Source organism: Myotis davidii, unplaced genomic scaffold (assembly GCF_000327345.1).
Source record: "Myotis davidii unplaced genomic scaffold, ASM32734v1 scaffold246, whole genome shotgun sequence".
In the NCBI taxonomy this organism is placed as follows: domain Eukaryota; kingdom Metazoa; phylum Chordata; class Mammalia; order Chiroptera; family Vespertilionidae; genus Myotis; species Myotis davidii.
In genome coordinates, this window is record NW_006296542.1 from 325,924 (window position 1) to 332,169 (window position 6,246).

Genomic DNA, 6,246 nt, shown 5'->3' on the forward strand with positions numbered 1-6,246 from the left:
AGAGGAGGGGGCCACGGGTCGTGCTCTGCCTTGTACCAGGAGTGAGCCGCCATGTGACCAGCCTTTGGGAGAAGCACACGGGGGCATGGGCACTCCAGCCCGTGGGGGCTCCCTGGGCGTGCAACCCGTGCAGTCGCCCTGCATGCTCAGGAGGGCTTGGTGCACCCCTCTGCTGTTGCCATCCTGAGAGTCTTAATTGGCAAGGGGCCCTGCATTTTTGTTTTGCACGGGGCCCCGTGAATTCTGTAGCACGCGCTATTCCCAGGCCCAGCCAGGAGCTGCAGCAGCAGGGTAGTTACTCATATGCTCTGACAGGTGTAGGCAGCGGCACCTGTTACTCAGGTGTCACTTTCTAAGACTGGCTTCTGTCCTGGCCCAGACCTGTCTTCCTCTCTACTGACCTCCCAAAGCACGGTTCCTCCTGTCATGGCTCGTCTTCCTTCAAGGCCACTGCACGGCAGGGGGACAGGGAGAGAGCAGCAGTGTCCCTTACCTGATTCCCTTTCTCCTCCCTTTTCCCTTCCTCCCCAGGGCCCCTCTTTCCTGTTTGGGCTCCAGGCTGGGGTCTAGGCCTGGGAGTACCTCTTCCGTCCTCCCTTCTCTAAGCCACAGCTGCCCACGAGCAGACCCTGGCCCCTGCTTCATGTGCCATGTGTCAGCACAGGTTCTATCCAGGTCTGGGTGGGGACCGGGCAGGTGCAGGGGAAGGAAGACTCCTAAGCCCGCTGTCCTTGGTGGCAGCGGCTAGGTCCCCCTGCCCCCTCCTGCTGTTTTGTCTTGCTCTAGAGCAGTGGTTCTCAACCTCCCTAATGCTGCGACCCTTTAATACAGTTCCTCATGTTGTGGTGCCCCCAACCATAAAATTATTTTCGTTGCTACTTCATAACTGTAATGTTGCTACTGTTATGAATCGTTATGTAAATATCTGATCTACAGGATGTATTTTCATTGTTACAAATTGAAGATAATTAAAGCATAGTGATTAATCACAAAAAGAATATGTAATTATATATGTGTTTTCCAATGGTCTTAGGCGACCCCTGTGAAAGGGTCGTTTGATCCCCAAAGGGGTCACAACCCACAGGTTGAGAACCGCTGCTCTAGACCAAAAGACCCTGCAGACCACTTTTCCTCTCCCCACCTCCAGCCTCGGCCAGAAGTTGTCCAATCCAAGCAAAAAAGAAAAAAAAAAGGCAGTCAGGAGGGAGGAACAAGTCCCTGTGTGTCTAGACTTTTTCTCCTGAACTCTTCTCCCTTTTCATCTCTCCTCTCTCACCTCCCGGAGCGACACTATAACCGTTCCCTAATGCCTCGCCCACCCCCACCTGCCCCAGTAGGGTTGTTAGTAACAACAGTTTTAAACTCTGAAGGGGGGATCTTCATATATATACTATTCAAAAATGATGGATTATCCAAATTAATTTTAATTGGATTTTGAAATGTATCATTTGGTTTTAGATTTTCAACATTTTTGTTATTGTTATTGGCAGTAGGTTCCCCTTCCTCTTTGTTTAACGGAGGGCTGTCAGGGCACATGTCGTTCCCTGAGGACTCTGAGCACAAGCTGTGGACGGACAAGCGGGTCAGGAGTTCAGTGTTAGAGCTGGAGAGTGGCTTGGAGACACCGAGCCCAGCGCCGTCCAATAGACTGCCCTGCCCGTGGAGCTGCTACCGCTGCCCCACCCACTGTGGCAGCCACGGCGCCATTGAAATGTGGCTGGTATGACTGAGGAACTGGATTTTAATTTTATTTCATTTGAATGCATTAATTGTAAATAGCTACCTATGACTAATGGCTGTTAAATTGGCTGGCACAGATCTGAGATAGTGCTACTTGTTTTATTTTATCCCTTTACTTTATTAATGATTGTGACATCAGCCACTTACTGAGCAACTATTGGGTGTCAAGCATTTCCCTAAACTAGCAATTTTTAACTGGTGTGCCCAAGAATTTCTAAGGCATGCAATACCTGACTCTCAGGGGCACTGACCCCTTTTCCCTTAGATTGTCAAATAAAAAATGACAACAGCCAACACAGCAATAGCTGTCCGATCTTGAACCATAAATATATAGGTCATATACTAGGGTTGCATCTTATTGTTGAAATTCATGCACTGGTGTGTGGGGGGGGTGTCCTGCAGCCTGCCCTGCACCCTCTCCAATCTGAGACCCCTTGGCGGCCATCCCTCTCACAATTTGGGACTCCTGGCTCCCAACCATTCCCCTGCCTGCCTGCCTGCCTGATTGCCCCTAACTCCTTCTGCCTGCCAGCCTGATCACTCCCTAACCACTCCCTGCCAGCCCAGTCACCCCCAACTGCTCTCCCCTGCTGGCCCAGTTGCCCCCAACTGCCCTCCCCTGCTGGCCTGGTCTCCCACAACTGCCCTCCCCTGCAGGCCATCTTGTGGCAGCCATCTTGTGTGAGGGTGTGATGGTCAATTTGCATATTACCTCTTTATTATATAGGATTATTATATAGGATTGCATAATAAGGTTGCACCTTATTGGTTAATTTTTGGTACCAGAAAACCTTATAATACAAGTATAGGTAAAATCACTTTTATTACTATTTTTTTATAAATCAATCAAATTTATACTTTTGTCAGATTGGCAAAGAATATATATTTCTTGGTGTGCCGCAGAATTGTAGTAATCAGTCTATGTGTGCCAAGAGATGAAAAGGTTGAAAAGTGCTGTCCTAGATGTTCAGTGTGATCTTGTTTAATCCCCCCAGCAACTCCGGTATCTGTCCAGGTTACAGATGCAGAAACTGAGGCCCAGGAAGGAAAAAGCAGCGACTCCTGGCTCTGGGAGCCCTGCCCCCCTTTCCTTCAGGGTAGTCCGCACGGTCCATTCTTTGTCTTCATCAGACAGCTTTCTTCAAATGTCTACAAGTCCTTTCCCTCCACATCGTGCTTTTCTGCTCTGAGATGCCACAGGAGCTCTGGCGGTTGTCCTCAGTCCTTAGAGGGAGAAGGCACCGGCGACTCTCCAGGAACGGTTGGTTTCTGGCTGGTTCCACCAGTGGTCCGTCTCCACGCTCCCTTTGGGTCCCCATCACAGCAGACAGCCATCCAGGACATTCCTCTGCCCCCAGAGCGCTAGGCAAGCTCCCCAAGCACATGGGACGTTCCAGACTCAGTCCTGGCAAAGGATGTGTTCAGAATTTCCCACAATCCACGTGCGTCCCTGCTGGCCTGTGACTCCCAGTCCAGGAAGCACATGAAGCTGAGCCTCCCTGGGCCCCAGGAGCAACCTACCCTGGAGCTTTGCTGCCATCCCCCCTGCCTCTGCACCCTCACCCCGTGCACCTCCCCCTGCCCCCCAGGGAAAGGCTCCTTCCTCTGGAAGTAGTCGCCCAGCTCCTGCTCTCCCACTCCCATTGATTTATTGCTCTCCTCCTCCCCAGACAAGTCCTCTGCTTGTAGACTCTGACCGGAGTCCGGCTGGCCAGTAGGGGAGGGGGCAGGGAGAGGAGGGGCCTGGAGCAGATGGAGAACCAGCCCATGGGATCCCGTGAGAGGATTTGAGGCTGAGCTCTCCTGCCTCTCCCACTCACAATTCAACACCACAAAGCAGAAGGCACATGCCCCCGCCCACACCGTGGGCAGACCGAGCCCACAGCCGCTCCATCAGACGGCCATTCGGGTCCTGCTGTGTGCAAGGTGCTGGCCAGGGCACAGTGACAAAGAAGGCTAGGCTGTGTGCAGTGTGGGTGTGGCTGTCCTGCCACACCTCTATACCTAGACAGCACTCGCCCCCCACCCCCCATCACACAGTCCCCAGACCTATGCCCACAGGAGTCACAAGTGAGAGGGTCTGTGCCTTTCATCCCTGTGTCCCCAGCAGCCTGTGGAGCTGGAATTACCCTGGGCCATGAAACTCTCTTCCTTTTCTTTCCTGGACACAAGGAGCTCAGGTTGGGCAGATAGAAGGGACTGGGGCCACGAAGGACACGGGAACTTTGTCTTGTCTCTCCTGTCGCCATAGCTGGGGCCGTGGGCCTCAGTGTCCCTGACTCTAAAATGGGCCTTGCCTTCCTCCCAACGTCCGTGATTGCGGTTCTTTCCCTCAGTTCTGCACCCCCTCTCGGCACTATCTCCTCTCCCTCTCTGCTGTCCAGTCTGGTGGGAAAGTTGTGCTGTCTGAACAGGACATCGCTTATTGCCATTGTTTCATTCTTAAAAGGAGGAAACTAAGGCATGGAACAGCTTGTCCCTCTCACGTTGCTGCATTGGGACCCAAGAAGGCATCTGTAGCTTTTGAGGGCGTGGAAGGAGGGACATCAGCCCAGCTTCATGCAAACACTTACTTTGTGGAATTCTTCCCGGCGGGTCGGTCACAGCTCTCTGCGGGGCCAGAACCAAAGCTGCTGAGCTGGGAGCGAATGACCTTCCACAGGCTGGGCCCAGAGGACAGCTGGGCCGCCTCAGCCTCTGAAGGGTGGAGGTGGGGGGGCTCAGCTGGGGAGGTGGGGTAATTAATTATTGCCCTGCCCTACCTCTCAGCACTCCTCCCCGTGGCTGTCAGGAGAAGGCAACGGGGAGGTTGTGGGGAGGGGACTGGAGCCTCCTTCCCCCTCCTATCTGGCTGAGCGGGACGCTGGGCAGGAAGGGGTGGGAGAAGGAAGATGTGGAGCTGGCACCCCGGAGCTCCTGGCCCTCCCTCTCTCCCTGTCCTTCCCCTTGCAGGGAGCAAACCAAAGCAGGGACGGGGGTACGAGGGGCCCCAGGGTATTGGGTGGCCCAATTTTCCACGTTGGGACAGGGTGTGAGGGGCCAATGCCCGCATCCTGCCCATGACGATCTCTGGGCCAAGAACCACAGTTTTTAACACTTGAAGGGACATTGTGTTCAGCCTGGGAAAGGCTGTCCCAGGAGCGGCATTCAGTAATGTAGCCAATGTGAAGGACACGGGAGTCCTGGAGGCCCTGCGGCATCTCTGGTCACCCAGACGTGGGGAGGGCCGGGTCACGGGCTGGTGGGGGCGTAGCGGGGACAGGCAGAGGAGGCTGGCGGAGCAGCTCTTTACCAACCAATAAGGCAGAAGTTCCACATTTTCATAACTGGCGTGGCAATGCTGAATAGCCACCCCGGTCACCTTCATTCTTCAGAAGACAAAGAAGATCACAAAGCAAAATAATCAGTTTGAAGATGAGATAGTCCAAGTTAGGGTAGAAGATCAACATGAAGATTCCCCACGAAGTTCCCCCGAGAGCTATTCATACACACACACATTTACACACATATTTACATACATGTACCCACATACATACACACATACACTACACACGTTGTACACACAGAGACGCACATACATTGTAGGCATGTACACACATATAGACATGCCTACACGTACACATACTATACATACATCTAACACATAACACAAACATACATATTACACATACACACATTACACACAGGTACAAATTTACATGCATACACAATAGCCATGTACACACATAGACACATGCACACACCGTAACATAGACATACACCACATGCAACATACATACACATTTACACACTGCGATGCTCATTCACACACATTTACACACAGTCACACAGACACATGAGGCATAGACACATACTTCACAAACAACACACATACATATACATAGACGCACAAACTAGATAACGCACACTACACACATAGACACACGCTCATGCATCACACAGAGATACACACATACATACACACACATTCACACATGCACACACAGACACATGCATAAACACATATAGACACCTGGACACGTGTACACGTGCACACAATGAGCCGTTGCCCTAAGAGGACACAGGCCTCCCACCCTTCCCGCTGCCTTAGGCTTCCCCGTCTCCTGCTATTGAGGAAAAGGGAGGTGGAGGCCAGGGCAGGAGTTAGGACAGGGGTGGGCAAACTTTTTGACTCGAGGGCCACAAAGGGTTCTTAAACTGGACTGGAGGGCCGGAACAAAAGCATGGATGGAGTGTTTGTGTGAACTAATACATGTTAACATTGCTGCTGGTGAAGGAGTGGAGGGGAGAGCAAGAGAACCCTCCACTCTTTCGGCTCCGTGGGCTGTAGTTTGCCCACGGCTGGGTTAGGAGATGCTACAGTGAGACTCGGGGAAGGACATCCACATGGGGTGGGAGGGCGGAAACCTGGGTCTTATTGGTGATTTCCACCCCTTGGCCCCTGGGCCAGCTCCGTGCTGTCTGCCTGAGGTGCGGGGCCAGGCAGCGCCCAGGCAGCCTGGCCTT

At 52.7% G+C, this 6,246-nt stretch overlaps 1 protein-coding gene across 8 annotated transcripts in view; it reads left to right on the top strand.

Annotated features, from left to right (window-relative positions):
- The window catches only part of PLEKHA6 (pleckstrin homology domain containing A6), a 142,557-nt gene that overhangs the window by 86,727 nt on the left and 49,584 nt on the right, over window positions 1-6,246 (top strand). The window lies entirely within an intron of this gene.